The sequence below is a fragment of the Bombina bombina genome, chromosome 7 (genome assembly GCF_027579735.1).
Source record: "Bombina bombina isolate aBomBom1 chromosome 7, aBomBom1.pri, whole genome shotgun sequence".
NCBI classification, from domain to species: domain Eukaryota; kingdom Metazoa; phylum Chordata; class Amphibia; order Anura; family Bombinatoridae; genus Bombina; species Bombina bombina.
Window position 1 is genome coordinate 577,509,915 of NC_069505.1, and position 18,904 is coordinate 577,528,818.

Below are 18,904 nucleotides of genomic sequence, written 5' to 3' on the forward strand. Positions count from 1 at the left end.
ATTTCACCATATAACCTCTCTCTATAACTCCTCCTATTGCACCATATAACCTCTTTCTATAAACTCCTCCTATTGCACCATATAACCTCTCCCTATAACTCTTCCAATTGCACCATATAACCTCTCCCTATAACTCTTCCAATTGCACCATATAACCTCTCCCTATAAACTCCTCCTATTGCATCATATAACCTCTCCCTATAACTCCTCCAATTTCACCATATAACCTCTCCCTATAAACTCCTCCTATTGCATCATATAACCTCTTCCTATAACTCTTCCAATTGCACCATATAACCTCTCCCTATAACTCCTCCTATTGCACCATATAACCTCTCCCTATAACTCCTCCTATTTCACCATATAACCTCTCCCTATAACTCCTCCTATTGCACCATATAACCGCTCCCTATAACTCCTCCTATTTCACCATATAACCTCTCCCTATAACTCTTCCAATTGCACCATATAACCTGTCCCTATAAACTCATCCTATTGCACTATATAACCTCTACCTATAACTCCTCCTATTGCACCATATAACCTCTACCTATAACTCCTCCTATTGCACCATATAACCTCTCCCTATAACTCCTCCTATTGCACCATATGACCTCTCCCTATTACTCCTCCTATTGTACCATATAACCTCTCCCTATAACTCCTCCTATTGCACCATATAACCTCTCCCTATAAACTCCTCCTATTGCACCATATTACCTCTCCCTATAAACTCCTCCTATTGCACCATATAACCTCTACCTATAACTCCTCCTATTGCACATATAACCTTTCCCTACAACTCCTCCTATTGCATCATATAACCTCTACATATAACTCTTCCTATTGCACCATATAACCTCTCACTATAACTCCTCCTATTGCACCATATATCCTCTCCCTACAACTCCTCCTATTGCACCATATAACCCCTCCCTATAACTCCTCCTATTGTACCATATAACCTCTCCCTATAACTCCTCCTATTGCACCATATAACCTCTCCCTATAACTCCTCCTATTGCACCATATAACCTCTCCCTATAACTCCTCCTATTGCACCATATAACCTCTCCCTATAACTCATCCTATTGCACCATATAACCTCTCCCTATAACTCCTCCTATTGCACCATATAACCTCTCCCTATAACTCCTCCTATTGCACCATATAACCTCTCCCTATAACTCATCCTATTGCACCATATAACCTCTCCCTATAACTCCTCCTATTGCACCATATAACCTCTCCCTATAACTCCTCCTATTGCACCATATAACCTCTCCCTATAACTCATTCTATTGCACCATGTAACCTCTCCCTATAACTCCTCCTATTGCACCATATAACCTCTCCCTATAACTCCTTCTATTGCACCATATAACCTCTCCCTATAACTCCTCCTATTGCACCATATAACTTCTCCCTATAACTCCTTCTATTGCACCATATAACCTCTCCCTATAACTCCTCCTATTTCACCATATAACCTCTCCCTATAACTCCTCCTATTGCACCATATAACCTCTCCCTATAACTCCTCCTATTGCATCATATAACCTCTCCCTATAACTCCTTCTATTGCACCATATAAACTCTCTCTATAACTCCTCCTATTGACCATATAACCTCTCCCTATAACTCCTCCTATTTCACCATATAACCTCTCCCTATAACTCCTCCTATTACACCATATAACCTCTCCCTATAACTCCTTCTATTGCACCATATAAACTCTCTCTATAACTAATCTTATTGCACCAGATAGCATCTCCCTATAACTCCTCCTATTGCACCATATTCCCTTTCCCTAATACTCCTCCCATTGCCCCATATAACAGCTCTCTATAACTCCTCCTATTGCCCCATATATCCTTTCCCTATGCTACAACTCCCCCTATTGCCCCATATATCCTCTCCCTATACTATTACTCCTCCTATTGCCCCATATATCCTCTCCCTATAATATAACTCTTTCTATTGCATCGTTTAACCTCTCCCTATACTATAACTCCTCATATTGTACAATATAACATCTCCCTATACTATAACTCCTCATATTGCATCATAATACCTCTCCCTATACTATAACTCATGTTGCACCATATAACTTCTCCCTATAATATACAATCATATGCAAAAGTTTCGGCACCCCTGACAATTTCCATGATTTTTATTTATAAATAATTGGGTGTTTGGATCAGCAATTTCATTTTGATCTATCAAATAACTGAAGGACACAGTAATATTTCAGTAGTGAAATGAGGTTTATTGGATTAACAGAAAATATGCAATATGCATTAAAACGAAATTAGACAGGTGCATAAATTTTGGCACCCTCCTTTAGCAGAAATAACAGCCTCTAGACGCTTCCTATAGCCTGTAATGAGTGTCTGGATTCTGGATAAATGTATTTTGGACCACTCATCCTTGCAAAACATTTCCAGTTCAGTTAGGTTTGATGGTTGCCGAGCATGGACAGCCCGCTTCAAATCACCCCACAGATTTTCAATGATATTCAGGTCTGGGGACTGGGATGGCCGTTCAAGAACATTGTACTTTTCCTCTGCATAAATGCCAGAGTGGATTTTGAGCAGTGTTTTGGGTCATTGTTTTGTGGAAATATCCAGCCCCGGTGTAACTTCAACTGTGTGACTGATTATTCTCAAGTATCTGCTGATATTGAGTAGAATCCATGCAACCCTCAACTTTAACAAGATTCCCAGTACCGGTACTGGTCACACAGCTCCACAGCATGATGGAACATCCACCAAATTTTACTGTGGGTATCAAGTGTTTGTCTTGGAACGCTGTGTTATTTTGCTGCCATGCATAACGCCCCTTGTTATGACCAAATAACTCAATCTTTGTTTCATCAGTCCACAGCACCTTCTTCCAAAATAAAGCTGGCTTGTCCAAATGTGCATTTGCATACCTCAAGCAACTCTGTTTGTGACATGTGTGCAGAAAAGGCTTCTTCCGCATCACTCTCCCATACAGCTTCTCCTTGGGCAAAGTACGCTGAATTGTTAAACGATGCAACACCATCTGCAGCAAGATGATGTTGTAGGTCTTTGGAGGTTGTCTGTGGGCTGTTTTTGACCGTTCTCACCATCCTTTGCCTTTGCCTCTCCGATATTTTACTTGGCCTGGCACTTCTGGCCTTAACAAGAACTGTGCCTGTGTTCTTCCATTTCCTCACTATCGGTGAGATTACGAGTTTTGCGGTAACAGGGATGCGTTGCTAACAAGCCTTTTTTTTTTCTCCGCTCCCTTAAGACAACGCTGGTATTACAGGTTTTTTTAAACCTTGCGTTAGCCGCAAAAAGGTGGGCGTAGAGCAAAATTTAGCTCCACATCTAACCTCAATACCAGCGCTGCTTACGGTAGAGGTAAGATGGCAAAACATGCACGTGCACAATTTCCCCATAGGAAACAATGGGGCTGAGCTGGCTGAAAAAAAACTAACACCTGCAAAAAAGCAGCGTTCAGCTCCTAACGCAGCCCCATTGTTTCCTATGGGGAAATTAATTTTATGTCTGCACCTAACACCCTAACATGAACCCCGAGTCTAAACACCCCTAATCTTACATTTATTAACCCCTAATCTGCCGTCCCTGCTATCGCTGACACCTACATTATAATTATTAACCCCTAATCTGCCGCTCCGGACACCGTCGCCACCTACATTATACTTATGAACCCCTAATCTACTGCCCCCAACATTGCCGACACCTACATTATAGTTATTAACCCCTAATCTGCCCCCCCCAACGTCGCTGCAACTATATTAAATTTATTAACCCCTAATCTTCCGCCGCCAACGTCGCTGCCACTATAATAAATTTATTAACCCCTAAACCTAAGTCTAACCCTAACCTTACACCCCCCTAAATTAAATATAATTTAAATACATCTAAATAAATTTACTACAATTAAATAAATTATTCATATTTAAAACTAAATACTTACCTATAAAATAAACCATAAGATGGCTACAATATAACTAGTAGTTACATTGTAGCTATTTTAGGATTTATATTTATTTTACAGGCAACTTTGTATTTATTTTAACTAGGTACAATAGTTATTAAATAGTTATTAAATAGTTATTAACTATTTATTAACTTACTCGCTAAAATAAGTACAAATTTACCTGTAAAATAAACCCTAACCTAAGTTACAATTACACCAAACACTACACTATAATTAAACTAATTACCTAAACTACCTACAATTAATTACAATAAAATTAAATAAACTAAATTACGAAAAAAAAAAAACACTAAATTACAGAAAATAAAAAAGAATTACAAGAATTTTAAACTAATTACACCTAATCTAATCCACCTAATAAAATAAAAAAGCCCCCCAAAATAATAAAATTCCCTACCCTATACTAAATTACAAATAGCCCTTAAAAGGTCCTTTTGCGGGGCATTGCCCCAAAGTAATCAGCTCTTTCACCTGTAAAAAAAAATACAATACCCCCCCCCAACATTAAAACCCACCACCCACACACCCAACCCTACTCTAAAACCCACCCAATCCCCCCTTAAAAAAACCTAACACTACTCCCTTAAAGATCACCCTACCTTGAGACGTCTTCACCCAGCCGGGCACAAGTAGTCCTCCAGAGGGTCCGAAGTCTTCATCCTATCCGGCCAGAAGAGGACATCCAGACTGGCAGAAGGCTTCATCCAGGCGGCATCTTCTATCTTCATCCTTCCGGAGCAGAGCAGGTCCATCTTCAAGACATCCAACGCGGAGCATCCTCTTCATCCGACGGCCGACGACTGAATGACAGGTCCTTTAAGTGACGTCATCCAAGATGGCGTCCCTTGAATTCCGATTGGCTGATAGAATCATATCAGCCAATCGGAATTAAGGTGGGAAAAATCCTATTGGCTGATGCAATCAGCCAACAGGATTGATCTCGCATTCTATTAGCTGATTGGAACAGCCAATAGAATGCCAGCTCAATCCTATTGGCTGATTGGATCAGCCAATCGGATTGAACTTCAATCCTATTGGCTGATTGCATCAGCCAATAGGATTTTTCCTACCTTAATTCCGATTGGCTGATAGGATTCTATCAGCCAATCGGAGGAGGGAAAGACACCCCAGCCAAAGGCTTTAATACCTCCCCCACTTCCCTTATCCCCCAGTAATTCTTTGCCTTTCAGAGTAGTCTCTTATGGAAGGTAGTACTCTTCGAGCTGAGACTGGAGTTTTAAGTAGTCTTACGCGTTTCGCGCCCCCTAGTGGCGCTTAATCATAGACTAGTTCGGTATACCAGAGGAAGCCCATTTATACTCAAGGTGCAAATTGATTAATCCCTGCCAACCCATAAAAATATATTAAAAACATACAATGTGAAAATTAAAAAGCAAATAAGCTACAAAGTTATAATAACAGACATGTGGTGGCTCAAAACAATACATTGTGAATACAAGAAGATAAGAATACATATGTACAGGGAGTGCAGAATTATTAGGCAAGTTGTATTTTTGAGGATTAATTTTATTATTGAACAACAACCATGTTCTCAATGAACCCAAAAAACTCATTAATATCAAAGCTGAATAGTTTTGGAAGTAGTTTTTAGTTTGTTTTTAGTTATAGCTATTTTAGGGGAATATCTGTGTGTGCAGGTGACTATTACTGTGCATAATTATTAGGCAACTTAACAAAAAACAAATATATACCCATTTCAATTATTTATTTTTACCAGTGAAACCAATATAACATCTCAACATTCACAAATATACATTTCTGACATTCAAAAACAAAACAAATCAGTGACCAATATAGCCACCTTTCTTTGCAAGGACACTCAAAAGCCTGCCATCCATGGATTCTGTCAGTGTTTTGATCTGTTCACCATCAACATTGCGTGCAGCAGTAACCACAGCCTCCCAGACACTGTTCAGAGAGGTGTACTGTTTTCCCTCCTTGTAAATCTCACATTTGATGATGGACCACAGGTTCTCAATGGGGTTCAGATCAGGTGAACAAGGAGGCCATGTCATTAGATTTTCTTCTTTTATACCCTTTCTTGCCAGCCACGCTGTGGAGTACTTGGACGCGTGTGATGGAGCATTGTCCTGCATGAAAATCATGTTTTTCTTGAAGGATGCAGACTTCTTCCTGTACCACTGCTTGAAGAAGGTGTCTTCCAGAAACTGGCAGTAGGACTGGGAGTTGAGCTTGACTCCATCCTCAACACGAAAAGGCCCCACAAGCTCATCTTTGATGATACCAGCCCAAACCAGTACTCCACCTCCACCTTGCTGGCGTCTGAGTCGGACTGGAGCTCTCTGCCCTTTACCAATCCAGCCACGGGCCCATCCATCTGGCCCATCAAGACTCACTCTCATTTCATCAGTCCATAAAACCTTAGAAAAATCAGTCTTGAGATATTTCTTGGCCCAGTCTTGACGTTTCAGCTTGTGTGTCTTGTTCAGTGGTGGTCGTCTTTCAGCCTTTCTTACCTTGGCCATGTCTCTGAGTATTGCACACCTTGTGCTTTTGGGCACTCCAGTGATGTTGCAGCTCTGAAATATGGCCAAACTAGTGGCAAGTGGCATCTTGGCAGCTGCACGCTTGACTTTTCTCAGTTCATGGGCAGTTATTTTGCGCCTTGGTTTTTCCACACGCTTCTTGCAACCCTGTTGACTATTTTGAATGAAACGCTTGATTGTTCGATGATCACGCTTCAGAAGCTTTGCAATTTTAAGAGTGCTGCATCCCTCTGCAAGATATCTCACTATTTTTTACTTTTCTGAGCCTGTCAAGTCCTTCTTTTGACCCATTTTGCCAAAGGAAAGGAAGTTGCCTAATAATTATGCACACCTGATATAGGGTGTTGATGTCATTAGACCACACCCCTTCTCATTACAGAGATGCACATCACCTAATATGCTAAATTGGTAGTAGGCTTTCGAGCCTATACAGCTTGGAGTAAGACAACATGCATAAAGAGGATGATGTGGTCAAAATACTCATTTGCCTAATAATTCTGCACTCCCTGTATATATATATATATATATATATATATATATATATATATATATTATATATATATATATATATATATATATATATATATATCACACAGAGAAAACCCAGCACTCACTTACAAGCTCTCAGCTAAGATTTAAAAGCAAAAATGGAAAGGTTAGTTACCGCATCTGGCCAAATGGGACAAACCCAGGTACCTCGTCAAGGTCCTTTCCAATACCTGGGACCCTAAAACAGCCACACAATGCAAGCTCTCAAATCCAAACAAACTGGGAACAAGGGAAGGGTGCACAGGCATATGTAATCACCCTAGACATATACAAAACACAGAAGAGAACTGCACTCTCATACCGGACCGGGTACACATCCCATGACCCTGCAACATGCTCAGCCCTGGGTGCCACTGGCACTTACAGGAAGCTGTGCTGTCCCCAGAGTCACAGGCAGTTAACCCCAGACAGGTCTGGGTGCAAGAACCATAGGGAAAATTACTAAACAAATTAATACAACACACAGAGAAAACCCAGCACCCACTTACAAGCTCTCAGCTAAGATTTAAAAGCAAAAATGGAAAGGTTAGTTACCACATCTGGCCAAATGGGACAAGCCCAGGTACCTCGTCAAGGTCCTTTCCAATACCTGGGACCCTAAAACAGCCACACAATGCAAGCTCTCAAATCCAAACAAACTGGGAACAAGGGAAGGGTGCACAGGCATATGTAATCACCCTAGACATATACAAAACAAAGAAGGGAACTGCACTCTCATACCGGACCGGGTACACATCCCATGACCCTGCAACATGCTCAGCCCTGGGTGCCACTGGCACTCACAGGAAGCTGTGCTGTCCCCAGAGTCACAGGCAGTTAACCCCAGACAGGTCTGGGTACAAGAACCATAGGGTAAGATAAACAGCTCTTTTACATTAAAAATACACAAAGTCCCCCCTAACAGTAAAACCCCCACACATCAATCCCCCCAAAATAAAAAACCTAACACTAAAAAACCTAAACTATACATTGCCCTGAAATTTAGCTCTTTTACAAAATGCCCACCCTAATCTAAATAATTTTTTTTTTTTTAAAAAAAACCTAAGTCTAACCCTTACGTTGGTACTCACCGTTCCTGAAGTCCGGCAGAGAAGGAACTGTCCCATGCGGTGAAGACTTCTTCCAAGCAGCGACCTCTTCTTTCTTCTTCCAGGAATATCCGGGGCGGAGCTGAAGAACAAAGACCACTGAGCTCAAGACTGGCGACCCTGGAACTGAAGACCGGTGATCCTGGAACTAAAGACCGGCGACCGCGGAGCCATGGAGCGTGGAGGATCCTCTTCATATGATCGCCGCCGTACACTGGATAGAGAATTTAAGGTATGAGATTAAAGATGGCGTCCCTTGAATTCCTATTGGCTGATTTTATTCTTCAAATTCAAATCAGCCAATAGGATGAGAGCTACTCAATTCCTATTGGCTGTTCAAATCAGCCAATAGGATGAGAGCTACTAAAATGCTAATGGCTGATTTGAATAGCCAATAGAATTTCAATAGCTCTCATCCTATTGGCTGATTTGAATTTGAAGAATCAAATCAGCCAATAGGAAATCAAGGGACGCCATCTTTAATCGCGTACCTTGAATTCACTATTCAGTGTACGGCGGCAATCGTACATAGAGGATCCTCCACGCTCCATGGCTCCGCGGTCACCGGTCTTTAGTTCCACGGTCGCCGGTCTTCAGTTCCAGGGTCGCTGGTCTTCAGCTCCGCGGTCATCGGTCCTCAGGTCCGCCGTCTGCTCCGCACCGGATTGTTCCTGGAAGAAGAAAGAAGAGGTCGCCGCTTGGAAGAAGACTTCACCGCATGGGACAGGACCTTCTCCACCGGACTTCAGAAACGGTGAGTACCAACCTGGGGATTTTTTTATTTAGATTAGGGTGGGCATTTTGTTAAAGAACTAAATGCCCTTTTAAGGGCAATGTCCAACAAATGCCCTTTTCAGGGCAATGGGTAGTTTAGATTTTTTAGTGTTAGGTTTTTTATTTTGGGGGGTTTGGTGGGTGGGGGGTTTTACTGTTAGGGGGGGACTTTGTATATTTTGAATGTAAAAGAGCTGTTTATCTTGGGGCAATGCCCTGCAAAAAGTCCTTTTAAGGGCTACTGGTAGTTTATTCTTAGATTAGGGGGTGTTTTTATTTTTGTGGGGCTTTTTTATTTTTATAGGGATTAGGTTTAATTTTGTAAACTTTGGTAATTTGTTTTTTATGTTCTGTAATGTTAGCCTTTTTTATTTTTTGTAATCTTAGCTTTTTTATTTGTTGTAACTTTAGTATTTTTTAGTTTAGGTAATTTGTGTTAATTTAGGGGGTGTTAGGTTAGGGGGCTTAGTAATTTAATTAGTTATTTGCGATGTGGGTTTTGGTGATTTAAGAGGTTAATAGGTTAATTAGGTTTAATGCGATGTGGGGTTTTTACGGTTTAAGGGTTAATAGGGTAAATAGGTTTATTGCGATATGGTGGTTTTGTGGTTTAGGGGTTAAAAGGTTAATTATGTTTATTGTGATGTGGGGGTTTTACCTTTTAGGGGTTAATAGGGTAATTAGGTTTATTGCGATGTGGGGGGTTTGCGGTTTAGGGGTTAATAGGGTAATTAGGTTTATTGTGATGTGGGTGGTTGACGGTTAAGGGATTAAGGGGTTAATTACTTTATTATTTTGAGATGTGTGGGTTTGCGGTGTATGTGTTAATACTTTGTGTGGGAGTTGTTTTTTTTGTTGTTATACTTTGTGCGGGTGGTGTTTTTTTTTTTTTTTGTAATGCTACGTTTGCCTTCCCTGCATCCCGGTGGATTCCGAAAATGGCAGGATGGATTCCAAAAATGACAGCGTGGTGAAAGAATCTACCCATCGTTCGTGAATTTGTTTGTAGGCTGGTGGGAGCTTACACACATTTATAATCCTATGAATCCCTGGTGTGAAGACATTGTTTTATTTGTTCGTTACATAGATGACCTACTTTTTATAATTAAAAGACCACTCAATGATTCCTCATACCAGGAATTTATGCATTATTTAAATTACAATTCCCTGGGCCTTAAGTTCACAGGAACCTATAGTAGAACAGAGTTTATAGTAGAACAGAGGCTTCGCTGCATCCAGGTGAATTCTTTTGGCTGCGCGCGCAGCCAACATTCTGTTGGCTGCCTCGCGCTGCCAACATTCCATTAAGGATGCGTGTGCAACTGCAGACGGCAACGGACATTACAAACGCAATTATAGTATAGATGAAAATGCTTAGAATACCATATTCAGAAATATTGGACAAATGACTCAGAATGTTTATGCTGCATAGACAGAAAAGCTTTAGAAATTGACTATAAATTACCTATTTACATACATGTTGAATATATATGTATGAAATGTGAATATAAATAATTTTAAAAATGTGTTTAATTATATATTACTGATGGCATATCTCAATTATCTATAAAATAACTGATATCACATTACCTATTCATCCCCAGGGGCATTCTTGTTTTTAATTTAATGTCATGGTATATGTAAAGATTAATATATATATATATATATATATATATATATATATATATATATATATATATATATATATTAAACAATTTCCAATTCAGCCCACCGATAGACAGCTCGCCTGGGTGCAATGATACAGCATCAAATAAGAAACAAGAGAATGCACTCTCAGGACTTCTTCAAAAAAACAATTTAATGGAACGTTTTCGGGGTTCACAACCCCTTCATCAGCATACAAAATAGACAAAATACAACTCATTTATAGTGTTTCATACAAATTAAATCACACCAACCTTAGTGCCTCTCCAAAAAAGTGCGCCAATATTTCGATATTGGAACGCATCTTGCGTTCGACAGTGCTGTCCGAAACCGGAAGTTTCCATACATCACTTCCGGTTTTCTGTCCCACTATATAATCGTCAACTTATTCAATCTACATGTTTAACAATCTTATGTGACATACTAGTGTAGAGATAATCAAATAAACCAAGTAAGCAAACATGTGGAACATTGCCACAAATACCTGAAAATGTGTCAAATAAATATTTGATAGTGTTTGTGCGTCGAGTTGGCATGGTGAGTATATTTTCAGGTATTTGTGGCAATGTTCCACATGTTTGCTAACTTGGTTTATTTGATTATCTCTACACTAGTATGTCACATAAGATTGTTAAACATGTAGATTGAATAAGTTGACGATTATATAGTGGGACCGAAAACCGGAAGTGATGTATGGAAACTTCCGGTTTCGGACAGCACTGTGGAACGCAAGATGCGTTCCAATCTCGAAATATTGGCGCACTTTTTTGGAGAGGCACTAAGGTTGGTGTGATTTAATTTGTATGAAACACTATAAATGAGTTGTATTTTGTCTATTTTGTATGCTGATGAAGGGGTTGTGAACCCCGAAAACGTTCCATTAAATTGGTTTTTTGAAGAAGTCCTGAGAGTGCATTCTCTTGTTTCTTATTTGATGCTGTATCATTGCACCCAGGCGAGCTGTCTATCGGTGGGCTGAATTGGAAATTGTTTACTATTTACCTTCTGACCAGTGGAACCCCCCTGTTTAACCTCATTTATCTACATCTCCAGCGCTTTCATAATTGGGCTGCACAATTCCTTCTGTGCTTTCAGTAATTTTGTGCTTGGACTTTCGCTGCTGTGAACTAACTTTCCAGGTATTTTCTATCCATTTGCACACTATTCATTGCTCACTTACAGCATGACATCACAACCGAGAGCAGAGGATATTAACACCTTAGATCCCAACATCCAGGTGGAGGATCTGACTTGCCAGGCCGTGGCAGCACAGACAGGCACTGTGTCTTATACCTCAGATGATGCTGACCGGATTTTGTTCGCACCCATCTCCAAAACTATTGGTGAGACCCCAGTTAATTTGTATTACACTTTGCTTAAATTAAAAAAAAGAGAGGTTGATCTAGCGTTACATGGAAGCTATTTGTCTGATTATTATAGAACAGGCCATATCCCCCGTGGATTTAGAGTCCATAATGTACCTACTATTGGACGTGATAATCCAGAATTTAGAAAGAAATGGTGCTTTATTTTAAACAAGTGCTCCTTAGACCTAATACTATTGGTTATAGAGGAAGTCACTGTAATTCTAAGCAAAGTTAGGATAGAAATACAAACTTTCGAATCTTTGCACAACATCACACTCACTAGTGACACCCAAGAAAATTGGTTATCAAAAATTAAATTGCAAATTGATAAATACCAGAGTGAATTAATTACATTTAAAAACAAAAAGTTGGAAACTGTTAATAGTGACTACACTCAGGGAAAAGTGTATAAATGGCTGACTACTACACAGGGGAATCAGACCAGGAGGAGACAAAGAACCAGACGGGTACACTTTGATACGGTAGATACGAGTGGGGACGACTCCACAGATACCGAAAGGAATCCCTCTGGTACTCTGTTCACTCCACCTGGTCCACATAGACATCAGGACCAATTTTCCTCACATGAATCTAGATAACATTCAACCCCTAGCCATTTTTTAGGGGTAACAACACGTTCTCGGGGAGGGGGAGGCATCACAGACCCCACATTAGGCGGGCGGGGCATCAGACACAGACCCCCCAGACGACCACGACAGAGGACATAATTGTTAATCTGAGTACACACACCTGGACTGACAGTGAGCGCAAAGTTCTTAACAAAGGTTTATCCTTTGTGCCGAGCACCCCAGTATCTGAATTTGACCTTAAGCTAGATCTTTATAAATTGAATAGATCCCTTAAGATTAAGGAATTTTTTCAAAATAAAGATTCGCCATCACTGAAGTCCCACGTTGAACTTAAATGTAAAGTACCCAGTTCCTTTGAGCCTATTAATAGCAGTCCAAGTACTAAAACCTTTTTGAGGCTGGTAACCCAAGATTTGGACATAGCAAGAACAGATACATTGTGGAAACACAATCTCTCCAGAGATGAATTGAAAGCCATTAAAACCCTCCAGAATGATTCCTCTATAGTCATCAGGCCCGCCGACAAGGGCGGGGCCATTGTCCTTTTGGATTATAATGATTATAGAGATGACATCCTGGAACAACTGGCTGATACCCTGACATACACTCTGTTAACATCTGACCCTACCATACAATTCAAAACACAACTTGACAAACTGATTAGTTTGGGATTTGAACAAGGGTACTTATCTGAGCACATTCGTGATTTTTGCACTACTACACATCCCAAGATACCCATTTTGTATTCAATTCCCAAAATCCATAAAACATTGGACCACCCACCGGGCCGTCCCATTGTGTCGGCTAGGGAGTCACTCACCCAGCCTGTAGCACAATTTGTGGATGTACTATTACAGCCAGTGGTGAGGGAAACACGGTCTTACGTTATGGATACGAATGATTTCATTCGTAAAATACGGACTGTTGACATCCAGCCAGACGATTTGCTCGTCACTCTGGATGTCAACAGTCTGTATACTATCATACCCCATCTTGATGGACTTAAAGCCATACAAGAACATCTCACGGGAAACCCCCTCTATGAGGGTCCCCCAGTGGAATACTTACTGTCCCTCATTGAATACTGCCTGTTTAAAAACTATTTTCGGTTCGAGAGTAAATTTTATTTACAAACCGCTGGTACAGCCATGGGTTCCTCCATGGCCCCCTCGTACGCCAACATCTACATGTCACAATTCGAAAACATGTATCTGTGGAACACGCCGAATGTATCTATTATTTGTTATTACAGATATATAGATGATATCTTTTTGGTGTGGCGAGGGGGCCTGGAGGAACTCCACAAATGGTTTGAAGTGTATAACAACACTACTAATAATGTTAAGTTCAAGATGACAGTGGACTTTCAATCCATTCATTTCTTGGACTTAACAGTCTTCAAGGATTCCAATAATCTAGGAACCACATTATATCATAAACCCACTGATCGCAACTCTATACTAAGGGCAGATAGTTGCCATCCCCCAGCCCTACTAAAAGGCATAGTAAAATCACAATGCATAATAACTATGCGTAATAACTCTAATGCCGAAACTGGGGTCTCCCAATTGAAAGGAGTCGGTGAGAGGTTCCAGAATAGGGGATATAAGATCCCGGTAATTCAAGACGCTATGGAATCCGCTTCAACATTAACACAGACGGATTTCATTCTATCTAAACCCAAAAGGGACACAAGTGATAAACTCATTATGTCCACCACTTTCACTCCAGTGACAAAAAATGTTGGCCAGATCCTTCGCCAACACTGGCCAATTATGTCTTCAGACCCTAAGCTCACATTCACTCACAATTTACAACCTATGGTTGGGTTCAAGAGGGGGACTAATCTTAAGGATCTATTGGTGAAAACGGACCCTAAGCAGTGTTACTTGACCGGGATCAAAAGGAATATCAAGGGATCTTATCGCTGTTTGGGCTGCACAACATGCAATGGCCTAGTGGGTACCAAAGTATTCCATCATCCACACACAAATCGAACATTTTCTATCAGGCACTCTATTACGTGCACTACTACTCACGTAATATATCTATTATTTTGCCCATGTTCCTGTTTCTATGTAGGGAAAACATCTGGCACACTCCGTGAGCGTATGGCAAACCATCGCCACGCCATAAGGACTGCACTCAAACAAGGAGATTCTGAGCAGCCAGTGGCGTGACATTGCGCCAAAAAGGGACATTCAGTTTCTTCTATCCGTTATATTCTAATTGATCATATACCCCCATTGGATCGGGGGGGTGACCGGAACAAGCAACTTCTGAAACGCGAGGCCCAGTGGATGTTTAGACTGGGCACGATACAACCAGGCGGCTTGAATACCATGCCGGACTTTATGAGCCTTTTGTGATCAACAATTGAGGTGCCACATACTTGGGGTATGTCAGGTGGACATTGTGGCTCCGTTTTTGTTACACACTTCATTTGCCCCTAATTTTAGGGGGAATTGATGTGTACCTAACGGCACGGTGCAGGGGTGACATCTGTCTCCATCTTCTCCGTGGAAGCCTGGTCTGCCCTGTGCAATTACCCACTGTTCAAATACGCACCACCAGTCTTATAGTAGATATAATCACTACTATACCCACTTGGAGAAGTTTCTAATGTTGGGACTTTATATATGAGCTATATGTCCTTATCATCATTATTCTTTCTATCTTGCCATATTGGTGGCTCTGCTGCCATGTTTGAGGCTATAAATACAAAATAAGGTTACTAACCTTGTATATCCTCCCAGCCATTATATATCCACCTGCATCTATATTTGGGCTTATGTATGTTATAACTGGCCGATGGCTATATTTACTATATATGAATACGATGTGATGCCCCAGCTGTACAGTCTATAATTCATATAGCCCTACAATATCCCACATATTCCTTTTATCATATATTCCTCTCATCATATGCATTTATCTCATATATATCTGTTTGCACATTGATTGAACTAACATTCATTCCAACTGTCAGTTGGTCCAAGTTACCCTCATACCATATTGATGTCACACTCTGATTTTTTTCTATCCATATCTGTAGCATTCCATTTGTTTCTTATTTAGAAAATGTCATTCCAACCACATGTACTGATACATAGTCCAATTGTTATTTTAATAGTAATGAGCATATTCAGCATGAATATATGTTGTTTTGCACATTAAGAAAATCCTCTTTCTATCAAGTTGGTATTGAAGTATTTTGTTTTAAACTTAACACAGGTAATGACACCTATGGGTAATCTATATTGTATACAATTACCTTGGTTAATGTCACCATGCCAACTCGACGCACAAACACTATCAAATATTTATTTGACACATTTTCAGGTATTTGTGGCAATGTTCCACATGTTTGCTTACTTGGTTTATTTGATTATCTCTACACTATTATGTCACATAAGATTGTTAAACATGTAGATTGAATAAGTTGACGATTATATAGTGGGACCGAAAACCGGAAGTGATGTATGGAAACTTCCGGTTTCGGACAGCACTGTCGAACGCAAGATGCGTTCCAATATCGAAATATTGGCGCACTTTTTTGGAGAGGCACTAAGGTTGGTGTGATTTAATTTGTATGAAACACTATAAATGAGTTATATTTTGTCTATTTTGTATGCTGATGAAGGGGTTGTGAACCCCGAAAACGTTCCATTAAATTGGTTTTTTGAAGAAGTCCTGAGAGTGCATTCTCTTGTTTCTTATTTTATATATATATATATATATATATATATATATATATATATATATATATATATATATATAGGCAAAAAATTGGTGTATGTGCACTCTCACCAACGTTCAACAACTACCAGGGTGCTGTACGATGAATTATAAAAAAGCAAAAAGAAGCACTCACTGGATTTTCATCAAAAAGTGACCAGAAATTTAATGTAGTATGTGACGTTTCGGGACAACAACAGTCCCTTCCTCTGACAAACAAACACTGAACAAAAGCAGCCTTAAATAGGCTCCCAAATACACTCCCCTCAGGATCAGCCAATCCAGGCTGAATAATTAAACACACCCATATAGTGACCAATGAGAAAACATGATACAAATTGTGCATGTGACTGTTATAACATTATTGAAAAAAATGCTTTAAAAACAAATTCCCCTTGGACCCCAATGCTAGTAGTCATGCCCTCTAACTACAATAAACATCATATGTGGTTATCAATCGTCTAAATGAATGCAAAAAATCATAAAGTCGTCTATTGTTAAATAACCAATCAAACATTGGATTGCAAAACTCGACTTGCAATAGGCTCCAATTCGTCATTCATCCTGCTGCTGATCCGCCCCTTGTTGCCAGGGACGCGATCAGCTGTACGTCTATAGCCATCAAACAAAATACTATGCTACCGATCCGCCCCTTATTGCTAGGGACGCGATCCACGGTACAACTCTAACACTCGAAAAAGACACGCATCACCACACACAGTAGCGCATATACTGCTGAGTTACTTGTTACATGCGCCTTTCTAGATACTTTGTAGCCGATCGCCCTGTAGAAAGCTAATCAGTACCAAATGATTCATTCATTCAGAAAAAATTGACTTGAAACCCATATTCAGTCCTCCCCATTCAGTATGCAAAGTTAAAAGGCATCCAAGTGAGGACAATAAAACATTTGGTTTACTTAAATTTAACAACCATTTCAAAAGGCCATGTGGTCACTACCTGGAAATTAGATATGTGCGATTCGTTTCGGATCGATTCGGAAATTTGGAAAATTCGGAAAATTCGGCGATTCGAATCGAACCGAATTTCCAAATTAAAATACTGCCGAATTACCGAATAAATCCAAATTACTTTGGATTTATTCGGTAAATTCGGATGGCCATGGATTACACTAGTATTGTACAGTATAAATATAATTCCACCTAATACTTACCGAAATTCCGAACCGAATCGAACCGAATCCAGCCGAATTTAGTACATAATACTAGTCTAATCCCACCTAACACTTACCAAAATTACGAATTTCCGAAGTGAACCGAATCAAACCGAATCGAACCAAATTTATTCGAATCCGAATGAATCCGAAACAAAACCGAACCAAATTTATTCGAATCGGAATGAATCCGAAACAAATCCGAACCGAATTGATTCAAATTTTTCCGAATGTGAATCGCTCTGAACTGAAATTCAAGAAAATCCGATTCGATCCGAACCGAACCAAATTTTTTCGCCATGCACATGTCTACTGGAAATATGTGATAAAATCTCCTATTCCTTACAACGTTGCCTGGTAGTCTAGCATAGGTGACATATTTTGTGGGAAAGTAACCATTTACAGTTCAATGCAAATTAATCCCTGCTGTGTAATTGAAGCAATGAATGTTGACCAGCAAAGACACATGTTATAGTGTAACTACTTGAATTAAATTTTTTTTTTTTATACAGCCTGAAAATTTAAATAACTATATAACAATCTATAATCTGCTGGATTTTTGTATAATTTTAAACACTGCATAGAAATCAATGTGTGTATGTATATATATATATATATATATATATATATATATATATATATATATATATATATATATATATATATATATATATATTGGAAGCATAGAATGTTTTAGGATTTAAAATGAGCATTCTAACAATTATCTCTTTCATTCCAGGCATCTAAGAAGTACATATCTAATTGATATTTTAAATGATATCCTGATTATTTTATCATCTCAAAGAGAGATATACAGATATGAAATATTAATCTGCATGGAATAATAACCTCTGTATCTCTAAAGTTTTCAGACATATAATAACAAGATTCCTATAAATATGGACCATAGACAAGATTCATGCATTCAGGATTTATTAGAAATATGAAATATATTATATTCATGTTGGGAATCGGGATGCAGTGCAGTACTGAATATAAAATACGCTATGGTTTTTATATAAATGCCAGAATACTGAAGACTATTTTAAATGGATTTTAAGCTAATAGTTAGCAGCATAAATTACTCTGATGTAATATGATATTAAAAAGAATACTGATGTTTTATATTAAAATAATCAGAAGGAACAATGTGGCATACAATACATTTGAACATGTAAATTATTAATGTAAATAAATTATAGCATTCATTACACATTTTAAAGAAATATTTTTAAATGTTAGAAATGGTTAAATGAATCTGTTTGTTTGTCTGCTGCCCCCTGATGGCCAAAATCTGGTATTACAGCCAAAAAAAACTTGACTGTGAAAAGATACTTCCCAGATGAACCAATCCATGTTCAGTTTCAAAGGGCCAATCCGAGACAAGCTTCCGTTGGGCGTTTCCAATCTCACCAATGATGGTTACTGATCAAAA